The 13,860-nt window shown below is 41.6% G+C and overlaps 1 protein-coding gene across 2 annotated transcripts in view; it reads left to right on the forward strand.

Moving 5' to 3' along the window:
• Nucleotides 1–4,507: 4,507 nt before the first annotated feature.
• Nucleotides 4,508–13,860, forward strand: part of PLXNB2 (plexin B2) — a 252,716-nt gene continuing 243,363 nt past the window's right edge. Inside the window, exon 1 of one of the 2 annotated variants that reach the window (XM_026867768.1) lies at nt 4,508–4,613. The gene's annotated coding sequence lies outside the window, so the exon portion shown is untranslated. The remainder of the gene's footprint in view (nt 4,614–13,860) is intronic. The other variant, XM_026867770.1, reaches the window with a different exon arrangement.

Here is a 13,860-nt window from a genome sequence, read left to right on the forward strand (position 1 = left end):
TGGCCTTCTAAGACAGTGTTACGGTGTTGGTGGATAAGGGAAGAGCAACTAATTTCATCTACCTGCACTTGTGCAAAGATTTGACATTGTCCCACAGAACATCCTTGTCTCTAAATCTGAGAGTTGTGGATTTCACAGATGGACCACTCAGTGGATAAGGAGTTGGCTTGGTAGTCACACTCAAATAGTTGCAGTCAATGGTTCAATGTCCAAGTGGAGAGCAGTGACAAATGGCATTCCTCAGGGGTTGGGAGTGATGCTGTTAAACATCTCTGTCACTGACATGGGCAGTGGGATTGAGTGCACCCACAGCAAATTTGCTGATGACAGCAAACTGTGTGATGCAGTCAACATGCTGGAGGAAAGAGATGCCATTCAGAGGGACCTTGACAGTCTTGAGAGGTAGGCCCATGCGATCTTCATGAAGTTCAACAAGGCCAAGTGCAAGGTCCTGCACATGGGTCAGGGCAATCCCAAGCACAGATACAGGCTGGGCAATGAGTGGATTGAGAACAGCCCTGCAGAGAAGGACTTGGGGATGTTGATTGACAAGATGCTTGACGTGACCTGGCAATGTGCGCTTGCAGCCCAGAAAGCCAGCTGTACCCTGGACTACATCAAAAGAAGCATGACCAGCAGGTCGAGGGAGGTGACTCTTCCCCTCTGCTCTTGTAGGAGCCCACCTGGAGTACTGTGTTCAGCTCTGGACCCTCAACATAAGAAGGACATAGACCTGCTCAAATGAGTCCAGAGGAGGCCACAAAGATGATCAGACATCTGGAGTACCTGTGAAGACATGATGAGAGATTTGGGGTAGTTCAGGCTGGAGAAGAGAAGGATCTGGGGAGACCTTATAGCAGCCTTCCAGTACCTAAAGGGGGCCTATAAGAAAGCTGGAGAGGGACTTTTTACAAGTGCATGCAGTGACAGGACAAGAGGTAACAATTTTAAACTGAAAGAGGGTAGTTTTAGATAAGATATAAGAAATAAATTCTTTACTGTGAGGGTGGTGAGACACTGGAACCGGTTGCCCAGAGAAGCTGTGGCTGCCCCCTCCCTGGCAGTGTTCAAGGCCAGGCTGGTTGGGGCTTTGAGCAACCTGGGCTAGTGGAAGGTGTCCCTGCCCATGGCAGGGGGTTGGAACTAAATGATCTTTAAGGTCCCTTCCAACCCAGACCTTTCTATGATTTTAGTAATTTGCAGTGAATGGATTTTGTATTACTTGACAGTTGCAGTTTTCTTAGTGCTGCAGATATGCCATATTTCTTTTTTTTTTCTATTAAAGGTGTTTCAAAAGCCTTCTTATTCCTACGAAAATCAGGAAGCTGTGGAGGAACTTTGCTCCTAAGCTGTCCTTCCCCTACTTCTGTGCTGGACTTGCATGGGTAGACTTGTTGGGAGCACTCTGCCAGATTAAGTACATAGGAACCGCCTGTGATCAACATGACTTTAAATAAAAATCTATGGGATTTTTAGCACTTCAGCTGAACTGTTACAGAATTTATGTTTTTAGAACAGGGTATGCTCATGCTTATAGCTGAAGCGACCTGGCTAGTGTATTTCTAGTTAAGCTGCATTAGGTCTACGTATCAGTTTGGATTGAAGGAAGCTTTCATAAACCTGATGCTATGTCTAGAGGGATCATTAGGGTGTTATGAGTCTCTTGGAGAAGTGATGCAGAAATCAAGATTTCTCACATTTCAAGCTTAACCTTCTGTCTATACTAATTGACTGTGTTTTAAATATGTAGAAAGTTCAGGAGTGAACTCCTCAAATTTCTTTCCCCAGGGCTCTTGTTTATCTTCTAGATAGTTTAAGAAGAGATAGTATCTCTTTCTGACAGATGTGTGTAAGAGCTGTATATAAAGAAGATCTAGCTTGTACATTCCTGGTGGCATCACTATTTAGAATTTATGAAGGACCAGTTCTTTAACTACTGTTTTCCCAGTGGGAAAACAGTGATTAATCAAATGTAGTCACCCATATGAAGAAAGCAGAGGGTGGAACAAAAACCGCATGTTGATTTCGTAGAAGGGGTGCTACTGAAATACAAGGTTACGTTTCCCGACCCAAATCAGGACAGTTTAATAATATTTTGCTTGGACTTCACCTAGGCACAGACAACAAATAAAAGCCTATTTCTTCAATATCCATGATGCTTGGAATGGTTAAAAGTAGTAGGCTATGGTTTCCTTCAACTTGCAATAGTTAGTCCTCTCCCTTTAATGGATCTGGTTATGCTCATTGCAACTGGAAGTCCAAAATGTGCAGCTTCCCTCTTAAATACATCAGAAGACCATTAATTTGTCCTTCCTTAATATGTTGCTGCACTTATGTGCTATGCTTATTTAATCAGTATGAGACAAATTGGTATAAACTTAATGTTGGGCATGTCGAACTGTAAGGCGATGAAAATAATAGTTTAACCTCTTCTATTGCCAGTTCTGTGGGATTAGCAACTAGTTAAAAAGCTTTAAAAAGTTTTTCTGTGCAGTTTTGATTCACGTCATCAGCAACTGGACCTTTTTCCCCTCATGAACTGACTAATAATACATGTAAACTCTAGTTGGGATTGTGATGCATGCACATCACTCTTATGGGTATAAGTTACAAACCTAGAAAAAAAACCAGCTAAAGTGGGTGACTTTTGGAATATTTTTTTTTCCTCATAAGCATGCTATATGGAGGTGGTTTTGTCTGAAAGGCTTTTACTAAGGCAGAAGGTGTCTTTGAGTACTTTGAAGAAGTTTTTCAAGAGTCAGTAACTCTGCAACCATGAAACTGGCTTCGTGACTGGGAATATGTATCTGTTGTGTGCTCCAGGTGTTGTCTCCTTCTGCCCACCCAAGCTGTTGAGAAAAGCTCTTTCAGAGAAACCAAGAGACTTCACTTGCCTTGGCAATCCCTTAGCACTAAATGGTGGTATGAGTTTGCGTATTAGTACGTTGGATAAAACTCTAGAGAGATGATGTTTATGTTTATTAACAGATGGTCTCTTCGGTTGACATCTAGCTGGGGGAAGATTTGCAAGCATTTCACAGTCCATTGTGCATTTAATTCGGTGTTCAGTAGTATTAGTGAAAATTCAGGGCAATACTCTTTCGGGTTTGTTTTGGTTTTTATTTTGTTTGAGGGTTTGTTGGTTTCTTCTTTTTCTGGGGGGAGGGACTCTCATTCAGAATTTAGGATCAGAGGAGCCATCAAGTCCTGCAGTTGTTTGACCATCTCACTTGGCTGTTGCTCACAGGCCAAACAGATCCTTGGGCTAAAGCATATCTCATCCTGAAAACACTGAGGAAAAGATAATCCATCTTTAAGAATGTTCCTGTTCGTTCTCCCTGTTCAGTTTTATATCTTATTTCTAACAGGAGGTTTCTATGCTTTTGACTTGCATCTTTTGGTCCCTTTTAAGTCTTCTTGTCGCTGTACTAAAGTGGTTTTTATTGCTGATAATTTTATTTTTTTTTCCTTAAAGATCAAGTAAGCTGTCAGTTTTCTGTGTGGCTTATCAGAAGGACCAAGTCTTTAAATCTTATTATACATAATGCTATTTTCCCCTTCTAGATGCTAATTGATTTTGTAGCTCTGCTCTGAATGTTCTCTAATTTTCAACATCTTTTTTTGAGCATCAGCCATGGACCAGGGCGCAGTATTTCAGTGCTACTCTTCACCATTGCATACCCCATCCCACCCTATTCAGTATTTCCATTCACTTTCATATGCTTGCATCCATGAACCACATTAACCCTTTTGCTAACAACTGAAGCTCCGAATGCGATGCTCAGTTGCGAGGCTACGATGACCTCCATGTGCCTGTTGTTTTTCTGCTTATTAAGGTCATGATCCTCTGATTCCCAAAACTTACCTGCATTCCTTGTTATGGGAAATATATATCTGCGTTCAGGTATCTTCAGGCTGTTTTGGTTGGAATGAGCCCAGCTTAAGAAGCAATTGAGCTAAATCAGTGTGATTTCCTTTCTATCTTTATTTATCATGCTACTAAAGCATGCAATCCACTAATTTTACCACCAAGGACATGCTTATTTCCAGGTAGCTAATAAAACACTTCAGTAATGTAGAGCATAATTCCAGTTGTTGCAAACTGCAAAAGGAGCATTACAGTTGTATGGTGATGTTACTCAGTAATGAGAACTTTTTTGAGATCTTTCAATTAACTAATTTTTAATCTATATTTGGCCTATATGTTTTGATATCCTGTTTTTAAAATCCTGTTGATTTGATGTTTGTTGACTGTTAGATACATCTTTAAGTCTTTAATTGCTGTATTCAGTGTGAAATCAGTAGATTTTACCTTCCTTACTCTTCCCCCTTTTGCATTTATATGGATGAAAATGAGGAATTTTCTGTGATGTCTTGAGGTGCCAGCTCTAAAATGATTCCTTTCTTAGGATACCTCTAAATCTCCTGAGCTATTTCTCTTTGATTGTGCCTGTTGCCCAGTCTCTTGGCTTATGTCTTCTCTGAAGCATCTTGTCTGTGTTTCTCCCAGCAGGAACAAGTACACGTCAAAAGGCACTTCATCCTGGAAGCTATTTGCACAGAAGCCTGAGCCCCAAGAAGGCCCTTTTGCTAGTGGTGGTCGTGCTGCTCAGGTGGGCTAAGAACTCATTTAGTCTGTTGAGTTTTTTCTTAAATCTCGCTTCTTTCTTCCAGTGTGGTGTGTTGCTTGTTTGAGAAGGAGGAGATCCTCTTGTAAGAGTACTGCAGTGCAGTTGGCTTGGTGCCTCGAGGCAGGAGATGGCCGCATGGGGTTTATGGGCTTTGGGTTTAGGCTGAAATATTACAGCCTCAAATTTAGTGCAATAATCTGGCATGAAAATGTATTTACTTTGTAATTGTCTTGGATACTTTCTGATTTAATAGTGATTTTTATGCGTATTTTTATACCTCCTGGATTTGTAGTGTAAAATGACATTAAGCAACTTGTGCCTGTGAATCATCTCCAAGGTAACTTAGTTATCAAAACATAGTATCTCAATTGCTCAGAGTAACACTTTCCACTTCTCTAATTGCACTTTTGCAATCTGTGTTGCTTATATGTGTTGCTGTTCAAATTATTGTGTACAGGTGTACTCGGTAAGGACTTTCCAATTTACTTTTCCCAGTTGTAGCAATTAGTTATTATCTTTTAATTTTGATCCTGAGGCCTGTAAAATAAGTGAGTAAATGTAAACAGCATCCTTGAAACTAAACTCTTCCTGGTGTTTTCTCCTACTGATAATTTGAAGAGGCAGACTGTGTTTTCTGTTGTCTGTGGCATAATTAATCTACTTGAAATATACTTGAACTGGAACTCTGATATCAGAAGAGGGTTTAGCAGCCTTGGAAGTTAGGAGCTTTTGCATGAGGCAGCACTGAAGAGTTCCTGTACGTTATTACTCAGCTTGTTGTGAAAAGACGACGCTGGTAAATTCATGTCCAGAAGTGGCTACGTACTTACTGCCTTTCCTCTCTCTCACAAACTTTTCTATTTGCTCACACTTTTCATGTGCAGTAACTGAGCATGGCCAGGTTGTCTGCTGCTGTGTCTCTGTCCCAAACAGATACTTCTACACCATGTGTAGTTCAGTGGCATTGGTCAGATGAAACAGGCATATCTACTGGAATACCAGAAGTCAGGGCTGCTTTGTGTGTAGGTTTGGCATCCAGACTGCCATCTTTGCAATCCCCTGTATGCAGTGGGGTCCTGTAGGTTTCTTCTGTAGGTTTCTTGACTTTGTGCATTCTGGTTTTGTTTCTGCCTTTAGCAAGTAATTTAATTTCTGTCTGATTTTGTTTTGTTTTGGTTTTTTATTTTGGCATTGCCTCTTTTTTGGGGAATTTTGGGGAATTCGTAGATGAAAAATACAATTCAGTGGTATTTTTGTCATATATAAGTAGGGCAAGTGGGTGCTGCAGCATTCCTTCTTGACCAGGAAAGGTGGATACCTGCTAATTCTATAAGCTCTTCTATGTCCTCTCCCCAAAAGCCCCTATGCAAAAGCAGACCTGCATCCCCAGTTTTCCTGGCTTGAGCAAAGCCTCCCACAAAGCACTTTCACATCAGGCTCTCTGTACCCACAAGATGACTTGGCACAGGGGGGCGTGTTTCTGTTCCAAGTGGGTTAGCAGCATGCACAGACCATCATTCAATGCTATGAAGTCTTTGGTGGCAGCTCTGCTGTAAGTAGGAGCTGTTTGGTTGTGTCACCATGACTGTTTTGTGGACCTGTGCTGTGAACTGAACAATGCCAGAGCCAATCTGGCATTGTACTATATTATATGTAGTTCTTGTATGACTTTGAAAAAAATACTTAAAAGTTTCACTGCATCTCTGATGTGTTTCACAGGCTGGTGCTGCAAACACGTTATTTTGCGATGTTTGAGAAGCTGGAAGGCCAGAAAAAAAAAAAAAAAAAAAAAAAAAAAAGAGGATTCAAAACCTGCTTAAACTAATTTTGTTGCCAAATTCTTTGTGTTATCAAGCCCCATTTGAGTCTGTAGCTCCCTTCCTTTCTTACCCATCCCCTTCTGGGTGGCCCTATTAGTCAGGGAAGAGAGGAGGAAAGTTTGGGTGTTGAGCTTGTGCTTTCAAGAGCAGCAGTGCCCCTGTGAAGCTTTGCTTCCATTGGGAATAATACAGGGCAGCTTTAAACTGAATACAGCCATTTTGTGTAGAACTGGCTAGTGCCTTTATTCTCTATGGGTGCTCTAAATGTCATGTACATTCGTGGGGGAGCTTTCTTAGTACCTGCGTATTTCTTTCTCAGCTAATGACCTTCTGTGCACTGCTAATGCACTCTGTAGTGTTAACCATGCATATAGTCACTTCCTTTTCCCTCTTACCTCATTTTAGAAGACTTTGCTCTTGAATCTTGTAAATGGGGTGATAATTTCAAAGCAAACAGCTTCCAGTCCTTTCTTGCCAACTTTTGCCCACAAGGTATGCAAAGTAAACAGAGCAGTTAGGAAATTACTTATGTACCTTCCCTCCTAGTGCAAGGCATCCCAGGATGGTTCATAGCTCTTTAAGTAATGAAGAAAGGGAGAGGATGAGATTGGTATGCCCAGGTTGTTTTAATGATGGAGCCACTGCACAAATCATTCTTCAGAAGCTTTAGGAGAACCTTGTAAAATACAAGGCTTTAAAAGATCTCCACTATTCATGTACTGAATATAAAGGTGTTTTATTGCTTGCAGCAGAGAAAGAAAATCAGAATACCAAAGATGGGGTAAAAGAAAATTTCATATATGAAAAATAACTTTGAAGCAGACTTTACCTAAACATGAGGATTCTTACCTCTGTTAGGCTCTTGGAGGAAGCTTAGAAGGTTTTCCATGTGCTACCATGTTTAGTTTTGATTTATAAACTGTGAGTCTGGATGCTCGAATGGCAGGTACACAGCAGTCACAGGGTATGATGCCTGTAATAGGATATGAAGATGCTGTCAGCTTGTGTTTATTCGAGGAGACAAATGTAGGCAACTATTTAAAAATGTGACTTTAAAAAGTCGACAAAGAAAGGGTTAATTCTTAATATATTTATCTCCAGCCTAGGTATTGAACAGCCTTTGCCTATCGAGCAATAGGAGAATTTGTTAAAAATGAAAACTAGACCTAAGGTTATTGACCCTGAGGCTGAACTACAAGGGGATGGCATGGCTGTAAAGAGGAATAACCATTATTGTGGCCTCCTCCAAACGAGAAAGGGCAGATCCCGAGTGTATGAGGCTTGCAGGATTTCAGATCAACAGTCAAGTTATAATCTAATGAGGCCGTGAGCACAAACACAACTTTAGCTCACATGCGTGGCAACACAAATAGAAAGCTAAGAGTCCCCCTGTCCCAAAAGAAGACTATTCATTAGCAATTTTACTCCCTTGTCATGCCTCAAAGGACTGTATTGTAATAACCCATAGTGATTCTCCTTCACACATTTCTAACCACTTCATGAAAGTAACTATAGGCATGGAGTGCTCTCTACCCCTATTCAGAAGTAGGATCTCTGTTATGAGAGAAAAAAAAGTATTATATATAATATGTAGAATACATTTTATAGTATTGATATGTTTTTAAAAGAAAGTACGCCCTGTCATGTGAAAACTTTCATGTTTCCTAAGTGAAGGTTTTGAGATTTGCTGAAGGTAGGAGGTTTTTTTTAATAGAAATTCTTTGAGTACTGTAAATGTTAACTGAAAACACCTGAAAGAATGTAACATATTTGTCTTCTGGAATATTTCAGTTGTACTTGTGCCAAATGCAGAGCAGCAAACTCAGATGCAAGGGCCTAGTTTGGTGGTACTTGTAGTCCCTAGAATGCATGAGCTGATTTTTTAATTTTTTTTTTTTTAAATCCAGATTTAATGCTAAGCTCTTACGTTTACCTGAAGGGAGAAGAAATATTGCAATTTGAGTACTTCTTTTTTAGCCATTTATATATTAGCCACAAGGATAATGTGTTCCTGAAATAATTTCTTTTTAAATAGTTGCGCTTCAGTAAAGCATGAGATCAAATATCCCACACCACACAATAACTTTTTTGCTCTTTAGTTCGAATATACCTCACCTCAACTGACAGATTTTTTATTTTTTTTTTCCCCCTGAGTGAAGTTATGAATATCCTCTTTATAAACCTAAGAGATTAGGAGCTGAGGTAGCTTTCTCCTTAGCTTAGCCCCCATGAAGCAGACACTGCTTTATGAGATTTGATTCAGCCTCTGCTTTTTACCTGTGAATCCTTAATGAGGTTAAAGCTGTCCAGGTAAATAAATTACAAATGTAATGCAGATTGTACAAAGCCAGGAGATCAGCAGTCCAGAAAGCTTTGTGGCTGAAGTACAGATCATCAGAGTACATACCCCTTCTCATCCTCTGCTTATCTTCTGGGGAAGAAAAGGTAGCAGTAGTTAGTGGGACAGACTGTACCTTCCTGGCTTACCTTGTGCAAAGATCAGAAACCAGGTAGGAATCCAGATTTTTGTTTATTTTTTGTCTTCTGAGTGACTGAATGGCTTTACTCTTGCTCTGTGGTCAGACAGAAGGCAGTATCTCATCTACTTCTCTGTCAGTTACAATAGCTCCTTTTTTTTTTTTTTTCATAGCCTGTGGACTGCATATGTTAAGTATAATGTAATATTTTCTCCTGTTTCTAATCTTAACTATATCTATGGCCTACTTAAATAAGATGGACCCATGTACCTCAAACTGAATAGCTGGTTACAGGAAAATCAGATTGCTTTCCTCAAGTGCACAAACTCAAAACATTCAGAAAAGATGAATTAGCTGAAGGTGTTGGGGATAGAGTACACCAAACCTCAAGCCACCTGTAGGCAGGGGGTACTCTTGAGAGAGAAATTTACTTTCTCCTTTGGACTAGAAACAAAGGGGGATTTGATTCCTTGTGAAGATGGAAAAAGCATGATGCTGCCTCATCTTCCCACTTGGGAGTTGTTCTTCAACAGAGTGGTCTATCCGATTTTTTTCGGAAGAGGAGGCGACTACCTTTTTACAGGAGAGCAGAGTGAAGGATTGGGCTGTACTTATTTTCTTCCCAGGATTAGAACTGCAGACTTATTCTCTAGGCCTGGCAGATCCAGGAGTAGAAATCATGTGTCAAAGGTGTTTGTGCTTGAACACCCTCAAGGGTCCCTCTCTGTCTGAAGAATGACCCTCAGGTGGTGGCTTGGATCTATGTTGTAAGTAAATTGTATAACTTAACTAACAAGAATACACTAAGATTGCATTGAATGCCTGTTTACACAAGAAAATTAAATTGTGAATCTATACAACTGGGTCCGATTAAAGTATCACCACATCAATCACAAGCAGAGGCATGGAAAGGAAATCCTTCACCAGCATTCCTCGGGAGTGCTGCAAATGCCTTGCTGTTCCTAGAGTGCAGAATTATTCCTACTAAAGAGCAGCCGAATGCTTTTGATATTGACTGGGAGATTTTAAAAGCCCCAACAACTAAGTGTACTGCTTGGATCCTATTACTGTATTGAATAGCTATTAATATGGCTGCTGCGGGAGATGTGGTAGGAGAGGAAGTGTAGCTGCCCATAGCTGCAAACTTAAGAGCTTCTCAATATGCTCCTTTAATATGCTCCTGCTGCTTCCTCCCACGTCAATACTACCTGACATCCTCTATTTGTATTTTGTATGTTGACTTGGGAAAAGATTTGATTTGACGCTACAGCACAGCTTGAGGAACCCGCTGTACAGAACATTAGTATCTGATCTTGTTTCATTAATATCAATTTCAGACGTGCATTCCATAGGGGGTTAATATTAAGATGTTTTTAACTGCAGCAATATTGTAAATTCCTAGACTGAATGCACCAGCTGGTTTGCACTAAATTTTATGGTGCAGGAGAGAAGAAACAGGCTTCCTCACAGAAAGGGAATGTGGCAGTGGTAATCCTGGAAGCACAGGAAGGTTTTAGGCACTGGGTAGTATGTCTTGCTTTCACAGAGAGGTCTGGGAAAGGAAAGACAGGAAACCAAGGGGATGGCTGGGCTTGCCTGTGCTCTCTCCTTGGTTTCTGATGTTGGTGCTCACCTCGGGTTCTTTGTCCTGATTCCACCACATCTCTCTTGTTGACTCGTGTTTGTCTCTTGCAAGTTGCAAGCTTTGAGCCAGACTGCGTTTCTGGGATGGCTTGTGGCTATCTGCCCCACTCCCTGCATCCACCTAAAGCAGAAGTGGTTTTGTGGTCACTTGCTGGAAGTTGAAGCAGACATTGCAATGGCCTCATCTCCAAGCAGGACCACGAAATGAGGTTATTAGACATTAGATTATTTTTAAAATTATTTTTAACAATTCAGATATGCAGCCTTGGAAGAAGTGAATGAACCATATCCTTTTCTCTTTCTCCACTCTTTCCACCATATAAAATGGCATAATTAGGTAACAGCTATATTGTTTTACAAATGCCTTGATGCGTGAAATTAGTGTGCTTCCAAAAAAAGCCCTAAAACTGAAAGACTCTGCAATGTTTGTTACAGTAAGTTAGGCCTGTGACATTCTATCCTCTGAGAAATATTCCTGCTTAGGGTCTAGTTATCCAGTTCATCAACATGCATAATTTTTTCCACTACTCCTAGCTTTGAGATGAGATTGGATTTTGTAAAGATGTCTGCAGAGGAGTTTTATGTATTGAGCTGTACAAAATGAGAAGGTTAAAAATTGTTGTTGCAGCAGCCATGCAAAACTATAACATAAATGCTCGCTGCTTTAAAATATGAAAAAATGGTGTCTTTTAAATATCAAAGGGATTAGTATTAATCCAGCACTTGTGATTTTCTTAAATCATGTTATTTGCATAATAATACTCACCACCTGCTATATCTTCAAAGCGCTTTTCATACATTAACTAATTGATCTTTGTAACACCCCTGTGATGTAAAGACCTGTTATTATCCCCACTCTGCAGATGTGGAAAGAGACCCAGAGTAGTTGAAGGAACTTGTTGGGCGCAGGGCTGAGACAGTGCCATCATGGGCACTAGGTCCCTATTGTCCTCTCCTCTGGGAGTTCCTGCTCGCAACACTTCTAGGGGCAGCAACCACACTTTATTCTTGCCTGCCTTTATTTAAGAACAAAAAAGCCACTAGTTATTTCTTTGTGTCTTTGGAGGAATATTGTTGGGGGATGTTTGTTTGTTTTGATTTTGAGGGCTTTTTTGCTAAATGTTTTTGCTCCTGTTTTTAGTCGCCTTAATATTCAAAGACACATGAGACAGAAAAACTTCTTACAGCTCCTTATTGTCTGTGTGCAACATAGCAATACTAGCTGAGAGCTTTTAAGCACGTTTTTCTTTGTTCAGGACTCAATATGGCCTTCCTATTAGGCGCCTTTTGGTCAAATTTGCCCCTGCTTGTCACAATAAGAAATTACTAAAATGGGAAGTGACAGCTTGAGTTTTCTGTCATTATAAAATTTCAATACCTATTCCCATCCCACGCTGGAGGTGAGCAGCAGTGCCAAGGTGGCTGCCAGAAGTGTAGCTGATGTCTGCAACCGAGGGCTGGTCTGGCACTAGGAGGCTGGGGTAGTGCTGCTGCTGGGACGGCAGCATCTTCCCTCCCCACGGGACATCTGTCTCCTGGTTTTCCTTCGCTATGTGTCTGGGGGAGCCACAGGCACTCGCTGTCCCAGCCCTTGGTTGTGTGCATGACATGCAGGTTCCCCTGACCTCCACCACTGCTGCCTTTGGAGCAGAGCTGTGAAATGCCAGGTGGGCCTTGGTAACTGTTATGTACCTGGAGAAAAAATACAGGACAGGTGGGTGACACACCTAAGTTAAAGAATAGATATTAAAATCTCTTTCATGGGTAATAATCTGAGGGAGAGTTTAAAATAGGATATTAAAAATATATTACAGTCCCTTTAATCTGGCAGTGTCACTTTAATACTTAGTGCAGAGGCTTAATATTAAAGTGTATGGATTTGTTTTTATAGATGTTTCAGCAGCATTATCTCCAAGCAGGGAAATAAGTCTTGGAGGTGGAGCACTTGGAGCCCATCAGTACAGGTTCAGACCATACCATAGGAAAAGCTTGTGTCATGCCAGATTTCAGGAGATGATTTCAGATATGGTTTCCCAAGGGCAGTGCTGGGGCCCCCACGAGGGATGCAGCGGTGGCAAAGTGGCGGATTATGTCAACAAGCTAAGGACATGGTTATATGTATTGGCTTTAGTTATTTGGCTAAGCAGGGGGTCAGGGGAGGAGAGGAGGGGAAGCACAAGTCAATCTAAATTCCTTTGTACTCTGTCTGGAAGAGATGGGCTGTAATCTCTCTTTGTGGCACAAATTACAGGGTTTCCAGACCCTCACGTACTTGTGGGTGGTTGAGTTCTTTTCAATCCCTCAAACATCATTTCCATACTGGCAGTGTTGGCTCAGGGCAGAAACAGATCCAGCTTCAGGTGAGAGTGTCGCTTGTTTCATGAGGTGCTCTCTCCATGTTTTGTGGCATCGTCAGGTCAAAGGGATGAAACCAGAGCCCCTGTGTGAAACACTGCTCGGAGAGGGAAGGGCAGCTTGGGAGAGGGAGGAGAGAGGGCAAAGCCCTGGTCATGATCCAAGTGATGCTTGGTAGCAGGGGAAGTGTTCCAGTGCTGATTAAACTGCTAATGATGTGTTTGAAGATGGAGAGAAGTAGAATAAAATGTAAATCACTTACCAAGAGACAGGGCTAGAAGTTCAGGGCAGGGCATGGCACAGGGGGCTGATACAAGCTGGTCTGGGCCTGGGGGTTGAACTCAGCTTGTAGGAGGCACTGTGCCAGCTCTCTTGGCAGGGATGTGTGTGGCACTTGGGAGAAGGCTTTGGTCACGGTGTCCTTGGTGCTCCCAGCATCTGTGATGGCACACCTCTGCCTCCTTCCCTGCTGCAGGATGGGGCAACCCTCATGCTGCTGGGAACTGACTGCTCCCAGGGTGGCAGGGTGAAGTTGCCATGCTCAGGACTGTATCAGATGTTTTATTTTTTGTGGCCGAGGGTGCAGCAGCTTGGGCAGTCACCTCAGTCATTGCTCTTATGCTTGGAGAGTGCCTGAGGGAAGAAATGACTGCAGCCAACTGTGGTGTTGCTGGGGCTGGTAGTGAAACAGAATTTGAGCTTCCCTTTATTGTTCTCAGCAAATGCTTTCTGGGCTCTGAAGGGACCAGAGCAAGTGGGAGCTTGTAACCCATCTTCCTATTCTGGCTTTTGCTGCTGAGGGTAAATAAACACGGACCATCAGATCATGTCAGAATTACAATGTGGACAGTGATGCCCTGGCTTCTGAAACATCAAATGGGGGCATGCCCTCTCTTTCCTGATTTTTTTTTTTTTTTTTTTTTTTTTTTTTTT

This window comes from Athene cunicularia (genome assembly GCF_003259725.1).
Source record: "Athene cunicularia isolate RWA chromosome 1 unlocalized genomic scaffold, athCun1 chr1_part2, whole genome shotgun sequence".
Lineage (NCBI taxonomy): Eukaryota > Metazoa > Chordata > Aves > Strigiformes > Strigidae > Athene > Athene cunicularia.